Source organism: Triturus cristatus, chromosome 1_1 (assembly GCF_964204655.1).
Source record: "Triturus cristatus chromosome 1_1, aTriCri1.1, whole genome shotgun sequence".
Classification (NCBI taxonomy): domain Eukaryota; kingdom Metazoa; phylum Chordata; class Amphibia; order Caudata; family Salamandridae; genus Triturus; species Triturus cristatus.
In genome coordinates this window covers 1,168,017,052-1,168,038,218 of record NC_140579.1, presented here as the reverse complement: position 1 = coordinate 1,168,038,218, position 21,167 = coordinate 1,168,017,052, and the positions used below count along the sequence as shown (strand labels likewise).

The 21,167-nt window shown below is 44.9% G+C and overlaps 1 protein-coding gene across 6 annotated transcripts in view; it reads left to right on the top strand.

Moving 5' to 3' along the window:
* The window catches only part of LOC146871802 (STE20-related kinase adapter protein alpha-like), a 302,580-nt gene that overhangs the window by 263,020 nt on the left and 18,393 nt on the right, over positions 1-21,167 (top strand). Inside the window, exon 12 of one of the 6 annotated variants that reach the window (XR_014981078.1) lies at positions 3,101-3,138. The exons of the other annotated variants lie outside the window; for them this stretch is intronic. The gene's annotated coding sequence lies outside the window, so the exon portion shown is untranslated. The remainder of the gene's footprint in view (positions 1-3,100; positions 3,139-21,167) is intronic. 6 annotated transcript variants of the gene reach the window in all.

Sequence of the window (21,167 nt, the reverse complement as noted above, 5' to 3'; positions counted from 1 at the left end):
TGAAGGTACTGCAATCTGTTGAGCTCAATGGAAAAGCACCCAAATCATGGAACAGGGCGAAAATAATCTTTTTTTTTTTAAAGAAAGACAAACCAAAGGAGGAGAGAGGGTCATACCGACCCATATCTCTGATAAACACTGACGCAAAAATATTTGCCAAAATTCTGGCATTAAGATTGTCTCCTATTTTGCCTAAAATCATTAACCCACAGCAACACGGGTTCATAATAGGGAGAGACACTACAATGCATGTAAATATGGCTATTACGGCATTTGACGTAGCAGAGATGGAGTCCACCCCACTCGGCATGATCTTATTAGATGCTGAGAAGGCTTTTGACCGAGTGGGGTGGGACTATCTCTGGTGTGTCCTGTCTAAAATGGGGTTTGGGGGGCAATTTTTGCGGGGCATACAGGCTCTGTATGATAATCCAACGGCCTGTACCTGTTATGGGGGCCTGACCTCTCCACATTTCTCAACACTTCACGGCACACGTCAGGGATGCCCTTTATCACCCCTTTTATTTGCTCTTTCATTGGAACCTTTCTTGTCCGCTCTTCAGTCCCAAACCCAAATCGTACCCTTTAGGTCCGGCTCGCAAGAGCTAAAAATAACAGCATATGCCGATGACATCGCGGTCTACTCACAAGATATTGTGGAGGCATTACAAGGCATTGTCTCTGAAGCCGGCAAATTTGGGAACGTTTCTGGGTACAAACTCAACTTACAAAAGACTCAGGTTATTGCTAACTATACCCCAGCCTTGGCGGTCCCCGAGATCTGTAAAAGTGCTACATATTTAGGCGTCAAATTAACGGCCAAAATTCAGGAAATTAATAACATAAATTACAACGAATTAACCAAATCCACTATTATACTACTACAAAAATGGCATAGATTACCCCTGAACTTAATTGGAAGAATTAATCTGATAAAGATGATGATATTGCCTAAATTTGTGTACCTATTTCGTTCCATTCCATTGGCTTTAAATAATATGTTTTTTAAACAACTAGATGGTGCATTCAGTAGATTTATTTGGGGCTATAAAAAAGTGAGAAGGTCGCTGAATCTTCTGAAAAATAATACGAACACGGGAGGGCTTAATTTTCCTGATTTTAAGTTGTATTTTTGGTCTGCTTTTGTTTTGCGTATTCGTTCTTTACTAAACAGAGGAGGAGCACTTTTCTTTCACACCTTTATGTTAAAACACGACTCAAACATGTTTTTACTACGAGCTAACGATCCTAACTAATTTAAAAGAGTCAAATTTAAGACTGCTAGAGACTTAATAAAGATCTGGGGCAACATATTAATCCACTGCAAAACTACTTTTTTCCATTCAAAGTTGCCACTGTGGGGCAACCTGGGTCTTCCGGGAATTTTTAACGACAACATCGCTCACAGCTGGTCTAGGATGAGTATTAGTGTCTTAAGGGATCTATATGGCACATATGGGTTCTTAGACTTTAACACTCTTAAATTGTTATATGATCTTCCCGAAACTATGAGGTACAAACATTTACAGATGCACGATTATCTGATCAACAAAATACAACTTCTGGAGGTCTCAGATAACGATTTATGGACCTGCCTATACTCTGTAAAAAATAGATCAGTAATAAGTGACACTTACAGCCTCCTAACTAGTTTTAAATCAAACGATTGTTCTAAACTGGCTGATAAGTGGGGTAGGTTACTAGGCTCAAATATCACTTCGAGAGAGATAGAGTGTTCCCTGTCAAATATTAATAAGCAGGTTCGATCATCTAGTTTAAGGCTCCAACAGTTCAGAACGAGTTGTATGTTATACTATACGCCCGAAATAATCTCTAAATGGTCTTCTAATAATTCTTATAGCGATCGAACAAAATGCTCTGCCGAGGCCGCTGATCTGGTACATATGTTGTTCTCCTGTCCCACTCTTGAGACCTTTTGGGGGGACATCCAGAAGGTCCTAAAATCATTCACTGCTGCCTCGGTTTTGTTAGATATCCATCCTATTTCCTTCTCACAGGCTGCCCTGGCCTCAATCCTTATGTCCTGTGCTAAATTAACCTTGGCCAGAGCTTGGACCTGTTCTGATCCACCTACGGTATGGGATTGGTGGGCATTGGCTAGCATTAGCAAATTTAAGAGGGATACGTTCTTTGAGCAAACATGAAAAGAATTGGGGAACTTTTATGGAATGACATGGCTCCTGTCATCTGTTTAGCACTGTCAATCATTTTCCCTTCCCCCTCCCCCCCCTTTTTTTTTTTTTCTCCTCTTTTCCTTCCCTGTCCTCATAACTCTGTATCTCAGTTCTGTGCCGAAAGAATGCCATAATTCATGAAATATTTTTTTTTTCTATGTCTACAAATGCATGTATTAATGTATGCTTTTCTTGCCAGCCTGTTTACAAATAAAAAAAAAAAAAAAAAAAGACAATCGCACAGTGCCCTGCCAAAATCCAACATGGCATAATCTTTCTTCTCCTAGTCCGGGGTAACGACAATGAAGAAAGTCACATTAACAGCCATCGATAGCCACATGTTTCAAGTGTAAATAAACAATTAGACACCCGATATAGTTTAAATTCACTTCACGTTTGCACAAGGCTCCTTTTACCTGTTTTAGTGCATGAAGGTTTGACAATGGGCTGCTCGTTGTGGTCAGTCCTTTTGGCTGAGAATTTTATTTATTTGATGGATGTTGGAAAGATTAGTGTGGCTACATCGTTTCTCACATTAAAGTAGATGATAGTTGAGTTTATTCTATGTGTTTTGAGTTTGTTTACATTTTGGTCACTTTCTCATTGTGTCTTTTGCACTGGGTTTGTTTTTCACATCTATCTGACTATCATGGGGTATATCTTCAGTCACAGTGTTAATGTGGATGCGCTTTTACTCATTTCTAAAAATTTATTTTGATTCATGTTTTTGTTGCACATTTTTATGTCCAGCATGAGTTTATTGGCTTTGTTGCTCACAGGATGCTTCGGTTATGGTGTGTACGTTCTACATTTTGTATCATCACAATTAGTTGTCGAATTGTTTATTTACACTTGAACTCATGTGGCTATCAATGGTTGTTGATGTGACTTTTTCTTCATTGTAGTTACCCCTGACTAAGGGCTTACACCAGATATGCATTGGGTATGTACTACCATGGTTACCTAAGTTAAATTGTGGATTTTGTTGTGTTGCTGAAAAAAGCATTTCGTATACATTTGAATATTGTAACCACAATCCCTTTGAATGAATTTTGAGAATATTGAAGAATGAAGACTAAAAAACTGACCACTAAGGAAAAGATGAATTAATTTAGACTCCTGCTTGTTGCTTGTATCCATGCACGATGGTTGTGCATCTTGGAGATGGTATGCTTCTGCACACCAGTCAGTTATGAATATTTTGCTTGCTTAGGACAAGGTGCGCTCTAGGCTCTCACACAAACTGCCTGTGAGCATCTATAATCAAGTTGACTATGTTACATTGATGTGCATTCTACCGCTCATTCATAAACCTTTTTTAAAGTGCCATTTTCAACATAGTAGTTTAAAATCGGACTTGGCCATCAGATTGGATTTTAAATTTCTATCCTCTTGGGTCCTTGAACCATGATTTTAGCGATTCCCAAACTGGAGTTCTCCAGTATTAGGGTGTCTTTCATAGATTCACATGCTTGAATATTCCCCGTCGTCGGAGTGGGAGTCCCACGGTAAATAAAATAGCAATATATATATATATATATATATAATAAAATATATACATAAGTAATCATATAATTAGCGCATGTAGGTGTAAAACACACATAGTGTACCTATAAGAGAAAACTCCATAGGAATACAATGGAGAGAGACAAAAGACCTTTGTAGTCTATCTCTGTCATTATGTAAGTCCGAACTCCAGCCAATCAGGCGTCAGCCCCTCTCTAGAACCTTCTCCTCAGAGCTTCTCACCTCAGATTTTCTACCGCACGTCGTGTGACAGGGAGTCTCCCTGAGCTCTGCTCAGTTTTTGTCAGTGAGGATGTCTTCTAGTAAGAAATCTTTGTTTAGACCATGTTCTTCATGTGGAAAACTGCGTTTGTTCTCTGAGGACCCACACAGTAAGTGTATTTACTGTTTATATCCTGACCATGAGGTGGCAAAATGTAAGTTTTGTAGAACTTTTTCTACAAAAACTCTAAAGGACAGAGAAGGCCGCCTGCTATTATGGCTACAGAGACTGAAGGACAAGGATAACTCTCCCTCTGATGTGGAAAGTCTCTTTTCTGGTCGTTCTCAACCAGCCTCTAAGCGCAGTAGTGTGCAGGAGTTACCATCTCCTTTCCTGAAGAAAAAGAAGCTGGCTTTGCCTCTGACAACTGCCACCTTTGTGGTTTCACCTACTGCTTTGTCGCCTATGGGACACTGTTCTCAGGCTGCTGAGGCGTCTACTTCCCATTCCTCGGGGAAAACTTTGTCAGCCTCGTCGACGATGCTCCCGACGACGAGATCTGCTGTTTCTACCTCGTCGACGGTGACCCCGACGACGACGTCAGCTGCTTCGTCGTCGACGAGCGTTATGTCGACGTTATCCTCGTCGACGATTACCATCACTTCTTCAAGGGCGGTGACTTCTGTTGTGCCCATTACTTCGACGTCGACGAAGAAGGTAAAGGTTCCGTCGACGAAGACTGTGTCGTCGACGAAGACGTCGTCGAGCTCGTCGACGCCCATTCCGTCGGCGAAGAAAAAGAAGATCCCGACGACGACACTGTCGACGGTGGTTCCGTCGACGAAAGCCTTGTCTACGAAGACCTCGACGGCGGCTCCGTCGGCGGCGGCTCCGTCGACGGTGGCTCCGTCGACGGCGGCTCCGTCGACGATGGCCCCGTCGACGGCGAATCCGACGACGGCAATCTTGTTGCCACAGACGTCGTCGACGATAATTCCGTCGACCATCATTCCTTCGACGACGGCTCCGTCGACGAGTACATCCCCACAGACATTCGTAAGGGTACGAATACGCGGTGTGGCGACTACCCAGAAAACAAGAAGGGAAGGAGTTTCTTGGACACCATTACCTCCTACTGTGGGCTTGGAGAGCCAGGAACATAATATTCCTTTGGGAGTTGCACAGCCTCCCTCACCATTATTCGCTACAGATTCGGATCAGGAATCCGAGGGGTTACCGGAGTCTTTCGGAACGGCACAAAGTCCATCCGACTTGGTTATTAAGTGCCAGGATGTCAGTAGTGAGGATGAGGATCCGGTATATATACACCAGGCCCCTCCGAAGCATAAAACGGCGACTCTTCCTCTGTCGCTCATTACTAATCTCCAACGCATGTTGGACGACTACAACCAACGGTTCCCTCTATCCCCTCAACGTTCAGAGGTTCCGTCAACCCCGGTGATTCCAGCAATTATTCCACCGGTGCCTATTGTAAATCCTGCTCCACAGATGCCGCCTGTACCTCCACGACAGGTTCCGGAAAGGGTGTTGCCTCATTATGAGCCTGTAGAGGAAGGCCCTCAGGACCCAGAAGAGGGTGAAATCCCAGATGATGATGGGGATGTAGATGACAATGATGATGATATGGCGGAGTGGGACAATTACCAGGCACAAACACCATCCCCCTCACAGATAGTAACAGGGGATTCACCTCCAGTGGACATAGCCAATTTTCACCAACTGATGGAAAGGGCATCACACCGTTTTAAGTTAACAACGGAGCGCAGGGAGGAAGATTGCTTCCTTTATGATTTCAAGAATCAACCCTACAAACAGACTCATGCTATTCCCATAGTTGAGTTTATTTGGGAAGAAGGCAAGAAATTAATGCAGACACCGAATACCTTGCCAGCTCAGGTGCCTCGATTGGAAAAGAAATATAAGGCACCGATAGGAACCCCAGCATGCCTCACGGGTCAGGCTAAACCTGAGTCGGTCGTTACGCAGGCAGCGCAACGTAAGGCGAAAAATCCGGCATCTTCTATCACCTCGCCTCCGGATCGTGACGGACGTCGGATGGATGCCATAGGGCGTAAATTCTCTTCTATGGCCTCTACGGTGGTTAGAGCAGCTAATGCCTTGGCCATCCTGGGACGATATGACAGACAAGTTTGGGCTGATATCTCGGATGTGGTTCAGGAGTTACCAGAGCCATCTAAAGTGGAGGCAATGAAGTTGCTCCAAGAGGGAGAAGCGGCATCGGCGGAAATAATCGATTGTGCAGTGGACATCGCCTGCATGGGTTTCCGTCAGCTTGCCGGAGCGGCTGTTCTGCGTAGGCAAGGATGGTTAAAATCTACATCCTTTCGTCAGGAGGTTCAGTCTATGATCTTAAACATGGCATATGACGGCGAGTCTTTATTTGGGAGCCACGTCGATGAAGCTCTACAGTCCATAAAGAAAGACACTGAAACAGCTAGATCACTAGGAAACCTTCAATTTCAGCGGAGTAATTTTCGTGGTGCACGCGGACGCGGCACCTCCTCAAGTTTTCGAAGAGACAATAAACAATACAAACCTTACAATCAAGGGTCCAACCGTTACTCTTATGGACAGCAACAGCAAACATCACGGCAGCAAACCTCCAAGTCATATAGAGGAAAATCCTCATACAGAGGATCCGCATCAAAGAGACAGTGACTCTTACCGGACAGACAAGGTTGGAGGTCGAATCTCTCTGTTCTTTTCCCAATGGTCCTCCATCTCAAAGGACCGTTGGGTTTTGGACATTGTGAAGAAGGGACACGCCTTAGAATTCACCAAATTCCCTCCTCCCACTCCACCCTCCGGACCGCCACCAGCTCACATGAAAGAACTGTTGCATCAAGTCCGACTTTTAAGGCAAAAAGGAGCTATAGAACTGGTACCAGTGTCTCAGAAGGGAAAAGGTTTTTATTCCCGGTTCTTTTTGATCACAAAGAAAAACGGAGAGTGGAGGCCCATCCTCGATCTAAGAGCACTAAACAAATATATAAAGAGCCAATCCTTCCGTATGATGACGCTGGTAGACATCTTGCGCTTACTCTTGCAGGAAGATTTTCTGGCGACTATAGATCTCCAGGATGCCTATTTTCATATCCCTATTTTACAGCGGCATCGAAAGTTCCTGCGTTTTCGAGTGGGTCAACACGATTACCAATTCAAAGTGTTACCATTTGGCCTGCGCTCAGCCCCTCGAGTGTTCACGAAGGTACTGGCTCCAGTAATAGCGTATTTGCGCCTCCAGGGAGTGCAAATATTTCCATACCTGGACGATTTTCTCCTGAAATCTCAGTCAAGCACTCACCTGCGACAACACACTCTTCTGTGCCAGAACGTGTTTCGCTCTTTAGGCCTGTCCGTAAATGTGGAAAAATCCCAACTTCATCCGTACCAACAAAGAGATTTCCTGGGCGCAACTCTGGAGACTGTGTCAGCGAAGGCATTCCTCTCCCAGGAGCGTCTCAAAAAGATGCTGCGACTGGTGGCTCTGATCAGATCAAGAGAGTCAGTTTCTGTGAGACTATTAAAATCATTTCTGGGGATGGCGTCATCATCCATTGCCTTGATCCCTCATTGCCGGCTGAGGACACGTCCTATCCAGGAAGCTCTGGATGCTCAGTGGCGTCAGGTAACGGGATCTTTCCACGACATGATATGTGTCACAGATCAGATAAAGTCAGCACTCGCATGGTGGGCAATTCCAGCCAACTTGACGGAAGGCATGTCCTTTCTGTCGCTGCCACCGGACAGAACACTCACAACAGACGCCTCATTGGAAGGATGGGGCGCTCATTTGGAGGATCTCTCTGTGAAGGGAAAGTCCACACATCAAAGATCTTGGCACATCAACAGGTTGGAGCTCATGGCGATTTTTCTGGCTCTAAAATCGTTTCTGCCTTTGCTCCAAGGAGAGTCAGTGCTAATACAGACAGACAACACAACCTGTATGCACTATGTCAACAAACAGGGCGGAACAAGATCCCAAAGTCTTACCAGGCTAGCTCAAAGAATTTGGGACTGGTCTCTCAGTCATCAGATCTTGCTTACGGCAGTCCACCTGCCAGGAGTATCCAATGTCCTAGCGGATTCCCTGAGCAGGTCCTCCTCGTCGACCCACGAGTGGGAGTTACACCAACCCACTCTAGAGAGGATATTCCAACTATGGGGCCGTCCGCAACTCGATCTCTTTGCCACGCCGGAGAACCGGAAATGCCGAAATTACGCAAGCTGGCATCCCCACAAGCAATCACAAGGGAATGCCCTTTTGATAAACTGGTGCAATCTATTTGCGTACGCCTTTCCTCCAATACCCCTCATACCTCGGGTTCTTTGGAAGATGAGGAGACAGCCTTGCCACCTGATCCTAATAGCCCCGCGCTGGCCACGGCAAGCGTGGTTCTCAGAACTGCTCCTCCTGTCCCAATGCCAGCCAATCCTCCTGCAACATCGGACGGATCTGCTTACAATGAGCGAAGGGAGAATTTGTCATCCAAATCCCTCCTCACTGAGCTTATCAGCATGGAACCTGAACACCATGAGTTCGCCCACCTAGACATCCCCCAGGATTGTAGGGATATTTTGGCCCAGGCAAGAGCACCTTCTACAATCAGGACGTACAAGTTTAAATGGAAACGATTCTGCCATTGGTGTGCTGCTAACGGAGTTCATCCGATACATTCCACGGCAGAGCAATTGCTACCATTCTTCTTGCACCTAGCCAGTTCTGGACTGTCGCATGCAACCCTAAGGGTTTTTCTAGCAGCCATTTCCCGTTTCCGGCAAGATGGATCAAGTTCCCTTTGTTCCTCAAGAATAATCCGCCAATTCTTTAAGGGCCTATTCCGGAAATTTCCGCCAGTTCGGCGTCCTCCTCCGTTGTGGCACCTCAACGTTGTGTTGGCACAATTGATGAGACCTCCGTTTGAGCCCATTCACAAGGCCGACCTAAAATATCTCACTTGGAAAGTAGCTCTACTTCTGGCACTAACGTCTTCTCGTCGTGTCAGTGACATCCATGCTTTTACCATCAAACCTCCGTTCCTGCAGTTCAAACCGGATGCTGCAGTGTTACGCACCAATCCATCATTTCTACCCAAGGTGCCTACTGACTTTCACATTAATGAGCCAGTAATATTAAAGACCTTTTTTGCCAATCCTCAGACACCTGCAGAACAAAGATTACATTCTTTGGACGTCAAGCGGTGTCTTAAGTTCTACATCAGTAAGACAGCTTCTTTCAGGAAATCCGATCAACTTTTTATAGCATATGGACGCTGTCATAAAGGACGTCAGGTTACTAAACCAACGATTGCACGCTGGATCTCGGCAGCTATTGTCTTTTGTCACCAAAGGGCAAATAAGCCTCTGCAGTCTCCAGTGAGGGCACACTCCACTAGGGCAGTATCATCATCTACTGCCTTATTTGCTGGAGTATCTTTGCAACACATCTGCAGAGCAGCTACGTGGTCGACCAGACACACGTTTACTAAGCACTACTGCTTGGCAACTTTAAGCGAGGAGGATGCTGCAGTGGGACAGGCAGTGCTGCGCAATCTTTTTAAGTAAGGTGAGCCTCTTCCTCCCGCCTCCATATTGTTTCCATATATGTATTTTATGCATTTACAATGTTACAGTTGTTCAATACTGTTTTTATGCATAAGAAGATTGATAATCTATATATGTTGAATCTATTTTGGCTTGGAAACAATGGTGATTGTTACTGCTAGCTATTCTATATTCAAGCATGTGAATCTATGAAAGACACCCTAATACTGGAGAAGAACAATTGTTACTTACCTGTAAACAGGTGGTTCTCCAGTATTGGTGTCTTTCATAGATTCACATGCGACCCTCCCTCCTCCCTTCAGAGGCTCTCTTCTCCTCATGCACTTTACAGTCTCTCTTGTGCTACGAAAATCTGAGGTGAGAAGCTCTGAGGAGAAGGTTCTAGAGAGGGGCTGACGCCTGATTGGCTGGAGTTCGGACTTACATAATGACAGAGATAGACTACAAAGGTCTTTTGTCTCTCTCCATTGTATTCCTATGGAGTTTTCTCTTATAGGTACACTATGTGTGTTTTACACCTACATGCGCTAATTATATGATTACTTATGTATATATTTTATTATATATATATATATATATTGCTATTTTATTTACCGTGGGACTCCCACTCCGACGACGGGGAATATTCAAGCATGTGAATCTATGAAAGACACCAATACTGGAGAACCACCTGTTTACAGGTAAGTAACAATTGTTCTTCTGCATTATAAGGTGCTGTAATTTAACCTAGTGCTATACTATTGGGGGAGTGGGGGTAACACCCTTTGCTCTCCACCTTGACTCATGTTGCTCGTAAGTGAAGGTTGGAATATGAGCACATCTTCTTCTAGGAATCTTCACACAACTGCATGGTGTTTGTTGATGACATCATAGCACATCCTCTATTATGAGCCTAGAATGACACTATGCAAGACCTGTCAATATTGAATCTATTACCACATCTTCTGCCTAAATATTGCTTTCGCCCTTTCCTTTGAGTCAAGTTTAATACTATTCATTGTCTGTTGGGTTGACTGTTCCTATGTCCCTGCACACCGAGTAGCTAGCCACAGTTTATCTTAAGCAGGTGAACATTGTTCACATTTGTTCTCCTAGGGAGGGTATGGCCACAGTATGTGTGTGTGTATATATCCGCAACTGAGAAGGATCAACAGCGGCTATAAGCAAAGAACATGAAAAAAGGCTACCCTTGTCTCCTGGGCAGTGTACCTTTTGTCCCCACACAGAGCACACATCAATATTCTCACTTTAACAGATACGAAGCAGTATCTGTGATGAGCTGAAGGAGCCAGCTCGATCACAATCTAACCATAGCAAATGATGAGCAGTGCATGGAATAAACTGAAGGACCTGGTCCTGACCTGTTTTTGACAGAGTACCAGACATAGGCTTAAACAGTGGATGTGTCATTCTTAACAAAGCACAAACTACTTTCTCACTCTGTAGACTACCTGGCCAAAGTCTTACTTCGACAAATAACTGGGCATGTCAGGCATGGCCTCAAGCTGAGGTACTGCTCATAATAAGCACCATCAGTTGGTCTAGGTATTAGTGGTTCAGCTATAACATATGCTTAATTAATACAAAGATGATACTCGAGTCTCCAAATCGAGGAATTGGCAACAGTTTAATCTCTGCAGATACAAAGCGGCATTACTCATGGCATCAAACAGATGATATGTTTATAGTCAAACTTCACCAGATGCCTCCCAGAGTCACTGGTGCTGTAGCACATCACTAGCATTATTGTCGGTTTTTGAATGTGAGACAATTTTATTTCCTTATGTCTGCAGCATTGGACCTTTCACACATGTATAAGCTTGATTTGTTACCCTTGTTCGTGCTTGCAATTCCTGGTAGTTAAAATCAGTGATAAATATTGTTCAAATATCCATGGGGCCCAGGACAAGTGCTTGATTATTAGTGCATTCACCTTATTAAACAAGTATTTGCAATGCAATCTGTCTCGGCTTTGGGACCTTATAAGTATTTAGGCATGCAGCACCTGAGCCTGGGTGCTGGAACATGGAAGCTTTAACACTAATAGTAACACCAATGAAACATTGCATGCTTTCAACACACTACAGATCAAGCAGGAATAACACTAGATCTTCTACTTGTAAAAAGAACTACTGATGACACCAATGTGAGCATACTGGAAAGAAAGGACTAAATAAGAGCAAACTCTGAAGCATTTGTTAATTAGTGTATTTTAAAACAAATTGGCCACCCGATATTTTTACACTGAACCTCTAATTGCCATGTGGTCAAGAGCAGGAATGTGCCTCGCTGTCACGATATCTGTCTAGAGAAAGAGTGCCTGCAAACACGAATATCTAGGCTTGTTGCGCAGCATTCTTGAGTAATATATGGCACAACCTTCTGCATACCCCCACCCCTTTAGCCCCCTATACCTATGCTCACCCCATGGTCCGTCAGCCCTCTCCTGCTGCAGGTGATCTTCGATGACAAATATGCAGAATAATTAACGTGTAAGGTTAACTGTGACAAGAACAGTAACTGTGAAGATCGTAAGTTAACTTCAAATACATATTTAAACAAGTCAATTCAAGTAAATGAAACCCTGCTCTAGGAGTTCTAACCCGTGAACGCACCGCACCGCCTTAAACAATTTGTTACCAGGTAATGGGGATTTCAGGGAAAGTACATTTAGAAGAAAGGGGCGAAAACCAGTCACCTTGATTCCTTCTTTTCTGTTTGTGTGGTGAGAGAGCTGTCTTTTATACTAGAATTAGGAAGCGGGTCGTCACAAGTCCGCTGTGATAAACGATTTTGGCCGGGCAGGGGTGTGTTTTCTTGTTCTTATTACAGGCGAGGTGATTGTTACAAGGACATTGTGTATACGTTACAGCATAGTCCTTGTAGGCGCCTGGGTATTTTGTGTACACTGTGGTAATATATAACGAAACAAAAACAAGCAACGGTCCTGCCCTATAATTGCCAGCATAGCGGATGCCAACATCACTGATAATTTCAGCCAGACGAATATATTATTTTTATAAGAGACAATTTATGAACTGTGTGTACTAAAAGGATTTCAGTCTTAAAACAGTAACCCACCTACCTACCAGTAATGATGTTTTTGTTAGGCATACAAAACTGGCAAAGTTGAAGACTTTAAACTTCCTGGCTGTAATACTTACAAGATACTAAGGTCAGCTGCGTGGCAATCAACACACGATTGCAACACCGTAGTAAAACTGAAAGATTCTCCGAGCTCAAGTCCGGCGCTGTAGCTTCAAGAGTGCCTCCTTACACCTGTCTCCACTGTACGCTGTGGCACAAACCTTGCTGCAGATCACTGCATGCTCTGCAGTGTGCCCCGCACCGGGCGTCAAAAAGCGGCTGCTTTAGCCCTTCTAGGAAGAAGCCACTCGGATCCAATTCACCTGCCGGCCTCTGCCCTGTGCGCTCAGGCCACCGAATCCGTTCCCATTACGGTCACGTCCTCACGGTTTCATCATTAAAGACTCTGCGAGGCGTTTAATATGAGACTGCTCTTGTGCACCCTCCGTGTTATTTGAGGATCTCCTGTTGGTCAGCGAGCTAGACTTTATTAAGACTGAGACCGCGGCCGCCATTATTTAATATGTTAATTAAAAAAAGAACACAATGAGACTCGCACAATGAGACTCGCCTCGTTCATCTGAAGGCCGGCGCTGTGCTGAACCAGTGATTGAAGAGGGGGGGAAAAAAGAGCAAGACGTGCAATGCAGTGCTTTAAATGGGGGAAAAAAGTGCAGGTACTCACAAAAACAAGCATACAAAAAAAGTGCGGCACGCTAATACGGTGTCACGTCGAGGTAAAAGATCCAATCCCGCTGGGCGTGGATCAAAGGAGACAGGGTGGCAACAAGCAGCGAGTGGCATGCCAACAGTGCAATCATTGCACTGGTTTAGGCATAATTCGTGACGCACGACGCGCACGAATGAAAAGGTAAGACGGAGCTGGAACGAGGCTTTTGGAATCGTATCGATTCAAAAAAGCCTCGTATGATGAGGCAGCGCATGCGTGCTGCCTACGTCAGGCCGAGACCTAAAAAGCACCCAAACTTTAATTAGTCATGTGAATGCACCAAGCACACTCCTCCCCCGAGAGGCAACCAGATATCAGATTTTCTACTCCACATTTGATATGAGGAATTTCACAGTAGGAGCTCTGCTCTTTCTTCTCCTATTACCCAGGCTCATAACCTCAGGATTTTCATGTTTTCCTCTCCTGGACACCATCTCGCGCACAGCTTCAGCTACTGAATCTCAGTGAGTTGTTACTGGATGTTTTTCTTCTGTGTTAGCGGAGACTTCAGCCATAAAGCCAACTTCTATTCAGAAGAACAAATCTTGTTTCCATCCCTTTTAGGCTGTGACCTAAGAGATAATTTTACATGATCTGCACCTCAAGTGTTTACTGCCTCTACCTTAAACATAAGGCATCTAAATGTTACCTTTGTATGACCTTCACAATCATGACTCTTCTTGCCTGGGATAGGCACCTGGCTTTGTATCTTCAAGAGCACAAAAGAGATGCTGCCTCCTCGGTGAAAGATTTAACTAGAAGTTCCCTATAGGAAATTCTTGTAAAAAGGTTCAAAAGAGAAATAACCTGGAGATGCCTAAGGTGTTTACTTAGAAGGCACCTGTAAAACTCTTGTTTATCTTAAAAAAACAAAACAAAAACGAAAACAATCTTTCTCTCTTGCTGCAGCTTCCGGCTTTTTCTCGGCCCATTGCTTATATAAATGATGCACAAATGGGATACGTTAACATGTTGTCTTTCCCACTGAAACTGTCATTAACCGCTTCATCGTCACTGAAAAATGTTGTCCGTTGTCAAGCCATCGTCTCCTCTACCCACCTTGTCGTCCACACAACCGCTGTGAACCATTTTTTTTTTAGTTTTACATAGCCCGAACTTGACCGGAAGGTATCCAAGCGCTTTACATGAGCACTAGTTGTGTTACAGACTGACACATTCATTGTTTTTGTTCACAGAATTACAGGATGTTGAGTGTCCCTCCTGAGACTCTAACCCGGTTGTCCAGCTTAGTTTGACCGCTCTAGCCATTAGGCAGTGGTTACCTAGTCGACTACCACATTATTGATGTTTATCTGTTTGTTAGTGACTGCCCTTTCATCAGTGATGGTCTCTGTCATTGGTGGTCACCTCGTTGTTGACCAGGGTTTCACCCAAGGCATCTACAGCATTGTACACAGCTGGTCTATTTTCCCAGAGTTTTTCAACAAGTGATGGAAAAATTATGCTCAAAACAGGCATTCCCACCCCAGTGGCAACCTGTGCCCCCTCCACTATAAAAACATCCTTTGGCTCGACACCCCCCCCCCCCCCCCCCCCCCGCAACATTCACTGACGTATCCGCCACAGAGACTACCAACTCAAGGAAAAGCTCTGGACATTCCCTTTGATAGCCAAACTCGGTTTGATAAACTGCTCAATAAGACAACTTGGGACATTAAAAACTGATACACACACTGCATGCTCTTGCAGTTTCACAGACCTTCTGGGTTTGAAGTCTCCTGGAGATTGCAGGCTGGGTAGGAAAATTCTTTGCCAATACATATCACAACACAGACAATACAGCCATTACTATTCCTGCCAACTCTTCCACGACAAAGGGCACTCAAGGAATCAGAAGTAAATCAACAACAAAGCTGTACAAAAAACGAAGAGAAACCTTTCTTGATTGAGTTGAGACACAGATGAGCCCAACTTTCTTGCACAGCCTACCACTCCTACCTTCCATCCTGTAACCAGTAAGGTTTCAGATTTTACCTTGCCCTGAAAGTTCATCACTTCAGACTGTCTGGCACTTCAGGTCGTGTGTTGCAAACGTATGATAGCAATCTTCTAAAAATCGTCCCTCTGCCCACCTGCTAAATCATGCCATCGCAATCTAGACCCATTGCAATGGAAATTTCTCTAAATCGCAGCGTGCAGTCAAAGTTTCAAAAGGTCAGTGCAGTCAGGGATTTTTTTCAGGTTCTTCCTGGTGAAAACAAATTGTTGCCTGCTGACTGATTTGGGATGTGTGGGATCTGAGCAAGTGCTTGAAGATACACACCTTCAGAGTGGTCAAACTGCAGATGGTCCTCTCTGCTTCAGCAAGAGGCATTCTTGATGTCCCAAGACCTATACTGCCTTATCTCTATTCTTTGCACCACGAGCAATATCTGAGATTCCCTATGGATGGCAGCATTACCAATTCAAAGCCCTTCTGTTTGGACTCAAGTCAGAGAATCTTCAAAAATTGTCTGACAACAATGGCAGTGCATTTCTGAAATAAGGGCTGCCGGCATTTCTGTAATTGCATGACTGACTTATAAAAAGGTTCAACAGCCCCAAAAAGGTTTACAGACCCCCCCCCCCCCCTCCCATTGCAAAGGGGGAGTTCACCAGTGAACTGGCAAACTATCTTGCCCCTTTAACCATAGACTAACCGAAAACTTTGTTAGTGGGAGACCTGAATTCTAAGTATAACGAGAGAGGGGAACCGGTGTTCTAAGGCGTTAATAGACATATTGAAAAACGTGAACTTAGAAGGACACATAACCGAGCCCACACACATTAAAGGACATGCATTAGACGAGCTGTGGACCACCAACCTCTTGGTGCACAACTTAACTGTTTAGCCATGTGTTTGGTCAGACCACCACTTAATACACTTTACATTAAGTGGTCTAATCTTAGTTAAATCCTTGACTGGCCCGAAAGTGCTGACCAGGAGCTGTAACCGTATAAGCTTGCCAGAGTTCAATGACACACTGAAATCTACACTCCCGCCTAGATCAGACAATGTTGACGAGTTGGAGACTGCAATTACCAACTGGCAATTAAGAGCGAGTGAGATTTATGCCCCTTTACAAAGGAAAGAGTTGTATGAGGTGGCACGAGGCCTCTAAGTGGTTCACCGTAGGGCTGAAATTGGCAAAGCTTACAATCCGCCTGGTGGAAGGGGAATGGCAGGAAAGCTATTCTCCTGCAGCAAGGAAAACATATGAAAAAGATCTTACTGATTATAAAGCTGCCATTTTGGAGGCAAAAAAAGCCTTCTATACGAACAGAGTTCTCAGTTCAGAAAGTAAATCCAAAGACATTTTTAAGTTAGTGAAAGAACTATCTAACCCCGACCGTTTTACACTGGCCATCTTTCCTTCCCAGGCTTTGGGACGATTTGAATGACTTCTTTGTGAACAAAATTAAGGCAATACAAAATTCCATCATTCCTAGTTCTCAGGACTGGAAATCACATCAGCAATTTACCAATCCGGCAACACTTTCCACCTTTCAGAATGTAACCCTAGATCGACTTACAGAATTAAGTAACAAAGTCAAATCTGGCTCCCCCAAAGACCCCTGTCTTTCTAGTATACAAAAAGACATTCTGGCCCACCTCCCAGATACTTTCCTCTCCCTGCTCAATCTATCTCTGGCGCAAGGCATGGTTCCACGGGCATTCAAAGAGGCAGTGTTAGTCCCGCTTCTAAAGAAAGTCGGAGTAGATCCCAAACAACTGAGCAACTATAGACCCATATTGCTCCTCCCGTATCCTGCAAAAGTACTTGAAGCACACGTAGCAAACCTCCTATGCGCCCTCATTGAAGAGACTACATTTCTGGACTCTCATCGGGCAGGCTCTCGCCCATCACACTCGACCGTATCAGTCATCCTAAGTGTAGTCTATGACCTGAACGAGGGAGCAGACAAGGGGTGCACGCAGGCACTGGTCCTGCTCGACCTTTCAGCTGCATTCGATACCGTGGATCACTCAATATTAGCGGATAGAATGGCAGTGGCAGGCCTCAGTAGAAAGGCCCTGGACTGGATGATTTCATTTTTGGGGGATCGCACCCAGTCTGTTAGGTTGGCATCCTATAATTCAGCCAGGGTCAATACCACTTGCGGTGTACCTCAAGGCTCGTCCCTATCCCCCAACTGTTCAACCTTTATATCTGCCCCCTGATCCATTCCCTCCAAATGCAGGAGGGTTAAGGTCTATAACTATGCAGACGATATGCAGTTGATTTTTGCCAAAAGACAAGACGGTGAACGGTAAGTAATTTTTTTCAAAACACCATGCTATTTATTAAAGACTGGATGAGTCATAACCATCTCAAATTTAACTCTGACAAAACAGAGATGGTCATTTCAAACAACAGACTACACCATTGGACTCCAGGCCACTGGCCGGATACATTCGGCATTCCACCCATCCCGAAGAACTCTGTAAAGAGCCTGGGCATCCAAATTGATGCCAAACTATCTATGCATGCACAGATTAGCCTGGTCACATCATCGTGCATCTTTCAATTAAGGAATTTCAAGAAAATCAGGAGATTCTTTTCTAGGGAGGCAAGCGTGGCGATCATGCTGGCCATGATTATATCCAGGCTGGATTATGCCAATTCTATCTATTTAGGTCTCCAAATCAATCAAACCCACAGATTGCTGCTGATAAAGAACCAAGCTGCCTAATTAATCTTCCAGCAACCAAGACTCTGCCACATTAAGCCATTGATGAAGAAGCTTCACTGGCTTACCGTGGTTCAGCAGTCTTTGTTTAAGACAGGCTATATGCTCTTCAATGCACTCCATGAAAGGGGCCCTAAATTTATCTCCACAAAGATTTCATCGTACCTTCCCAAGCGGAACCTAAGGTCAGCTTCAATGAATCTGCTGACAATTCCTTGATTCAAGCGCAAGAAAATGGGTGGCTCACGTTTCTCTATGCTAGGCCAAAATTTTGGAACTCTTTACCGCTTGATATCAGACTAATGCCCGACTACATTGGTTTCAGGAAAAAACTGAAAACGTGGCTATTCACCCAAGCCTATTGTTAGATCGCACCTCGGGACGGCTTTCATCCTCCAGTTAGCGCTAAGAGACCTTTTGGTGTGCGTGCGCTTAACAAATTCCCTAAACATAAACAGCGAAAGAAGCAGAGGACTCAGCCACCACTTAGCTGGCATTCTTTCATTGAGTGTGGTTTACTCTGAACGAGACCAAATTCTCTCTATTACTGTTGATTACCCTACCCTTCGTAGGAATGTAACTCACCATATCTCAAGGAAAGGCATTTCCCATCCCAGTTTGAAGGGCGAAGCTGGTGTTCTGTTTTTTTGTTGTTTAATCATTCTTTTTATTTGCATGTAAACCAAAAAGAAACCAGATGACTTGATACAGCATGAAGGTAAAAAAGGGTACATTGTCACGTAGCAATACGTTTCCAATCCAGTTCTCATGTTTCTCTATCCCATGTCCCCCATCCCCACTTTGAACAGCAAAAACAGCCATCCTTTCCCGGACCCCCTAATTCCAAGTAGCACTTACAACAGGAGTACACAGGTTCCCTCGAAGGGCATTCCACTTCCCCCACATCTTGGTCCATTTCTTCTGACAACCCCCCACCTTCAAAGACTGCCATTTCTGCTTGCATACACCAGTCTATGTCCCTCTTCCAGTCACTCCCCAAAGCTTGGTTATGTTGCGCTTGGCCACCATCAGACCCAGCTTAGCCCAGAGGCATTCCATGTGGGTGAGATCTGTTTCACCCCAAATGTTCAGGAAACACAATTTCACTGATGCCTCCAACCCACCTCCTGTTAAGACAGTCGACCACCTGTGCCCAAAACCCCTGGAGCACTGGGCAGCTCCATATCATATGATAAAACTTGACTTCTTGTCCACTCTTCTTGGGGCAGAGTGCTACTTCTAGTTTACCCATGTTAACTAGTGTTGTGGCTGTGTAGTAACAGCTATGAAGGATCTTGAGTTGTATGAGACGAAATTGCGAGTGTATGGCCACCTCCATTGAGGAAGCCAAGGCCTCAGGCCCTGTCCTCCTCCATACCACCCAGGTCCCTCCAAGGCCTCTCTCATTCGAGTCAGAGTATCGGGGAGTTATTCAACAGTTTCTGGTATGTAAGTGAGATTACCTTTTGAGATAGGTAGTCATCCAGTAGTCTGTCTTTGAGAGGCGAGGACTCAGGAGGGTCTTATACCTTCGGAATCTCATTATACAGCGCATGGTGGACTTGCAAATATCTATAAGCCTGTGTGGGCAACAGTTGGTAGTTTTGTTGCAGTTCCGCATAGATCCGCACCCCCATAAATGGCTCGCAAGTAATCTTCTTGATTCATGTTTCTCCTGTCCATCCTGTACGCCCGTTCATCTTCCGGGAGGTGCACCTAGTGAATAACCACAATTGATTGTGATGCCCAATAATATTTCTGTATATCAAGGGAAGGCTATCTCTCCATTGTCGGAGGAGTGCACGGTCCACACGGTCTATGGCATGGAAGTAAGACTGTTGGTTTGGATAGGGCGTGTTCTGAACTGCATACAAATCGATGGAGAGCCATCATTTTGAATAAAGCTGCTTTTCCCAGTAAGGAAAGAGGCTTCACAGCCCTCCGCAAGCGTGTAAGTGAGGGTTCAAAGTTGTGGGTGTAAAACGTGCAAAGGGAGTAACTGGGGACTCCCCTTGAAGGAAATCGATCAGGAACTTATTCCAGTTCATAGTGTAACCGGAGTATTTACGATAGATTGCAGATACATGCATTACCCTGTCAAGTGCGAAGGAGGGGTTGACCGCATAGTGCAGATTCTGCGTAAAGGGAGATCTGATCCTCCCGGTCTACAGTCCCTCTCAACCCCAATCATGTTATCGCTCCGGACCCATCTACCAATGGCTCCAGGATTAAAGCAAAAATCAAGGGGGTAAAGTGAACAATCCTGCCTCGTGCCCCGCTGAAGGGAAAATGCTGCTGATGTGCCTCCATTTCGGACCATTGTCGGACCCCCTGAACGAGGGGGTCCGAGTATAATAGTCGGATCCAGTAGATGAAACTGGGACAGAATCCCAGCTTTTCGTGCAATGCATACATAAAGGGCCATTTCACTGCATCAAAGGCCATCCAAGTGTCTGAAGACCGCATGATCACGTCTTCCTGGATTTCTGACGCTTGTCCCAATACCCCATGAAGCTGTCACAGTTTAAGCGCTGTGTTTCTACCCGGAATAAAGCTGGAGTGATCGCGGTGAATCTGTGACCTGATCACCCTAACCAATTGCGTGGCCAAAAGCTTTGCCAGGATTTTCACCTCTGTATTCAAAAGTGATATGGACCTGTAGGAGGCCCAGTCATCAGGCGGTTTGTTCTCCTTCTGAATGACCTCTATACTCTCTAGTCTTTGGTCCTGAGAAAGCTGGACGGTGTTGTGGCTCTCCAGAAATATGCATAAGGGAGGCTAGCAACACTTGCAGCTGTCAGTTTATAGAGTTCTAGTGGAAGGCCATTAGGGCCCAACGTCTTTCCAGACGCTAGGACATGGATAGCCTGTGCCACCTCATCCTCCATCAGGGCCTGTCCATTGTCCTGGGTGAGCCTTGACATCCGAATGTCAGCAGGTAACTCACGAGATTCATCAATCATGACCGCCTGCGTCAGGGAGTAGAGGTGAGGGTAAGAATTAGCAAACGCATCTGCTACACCCTGTCTATCCCTGGTCCGCTCGTCACTATCATCCTGGATCTCCAGGACCCACTGAGACTCTGCCTCTCTCCTGTCTAGCCAAGCAAGTAATTTACTGGCCCTGT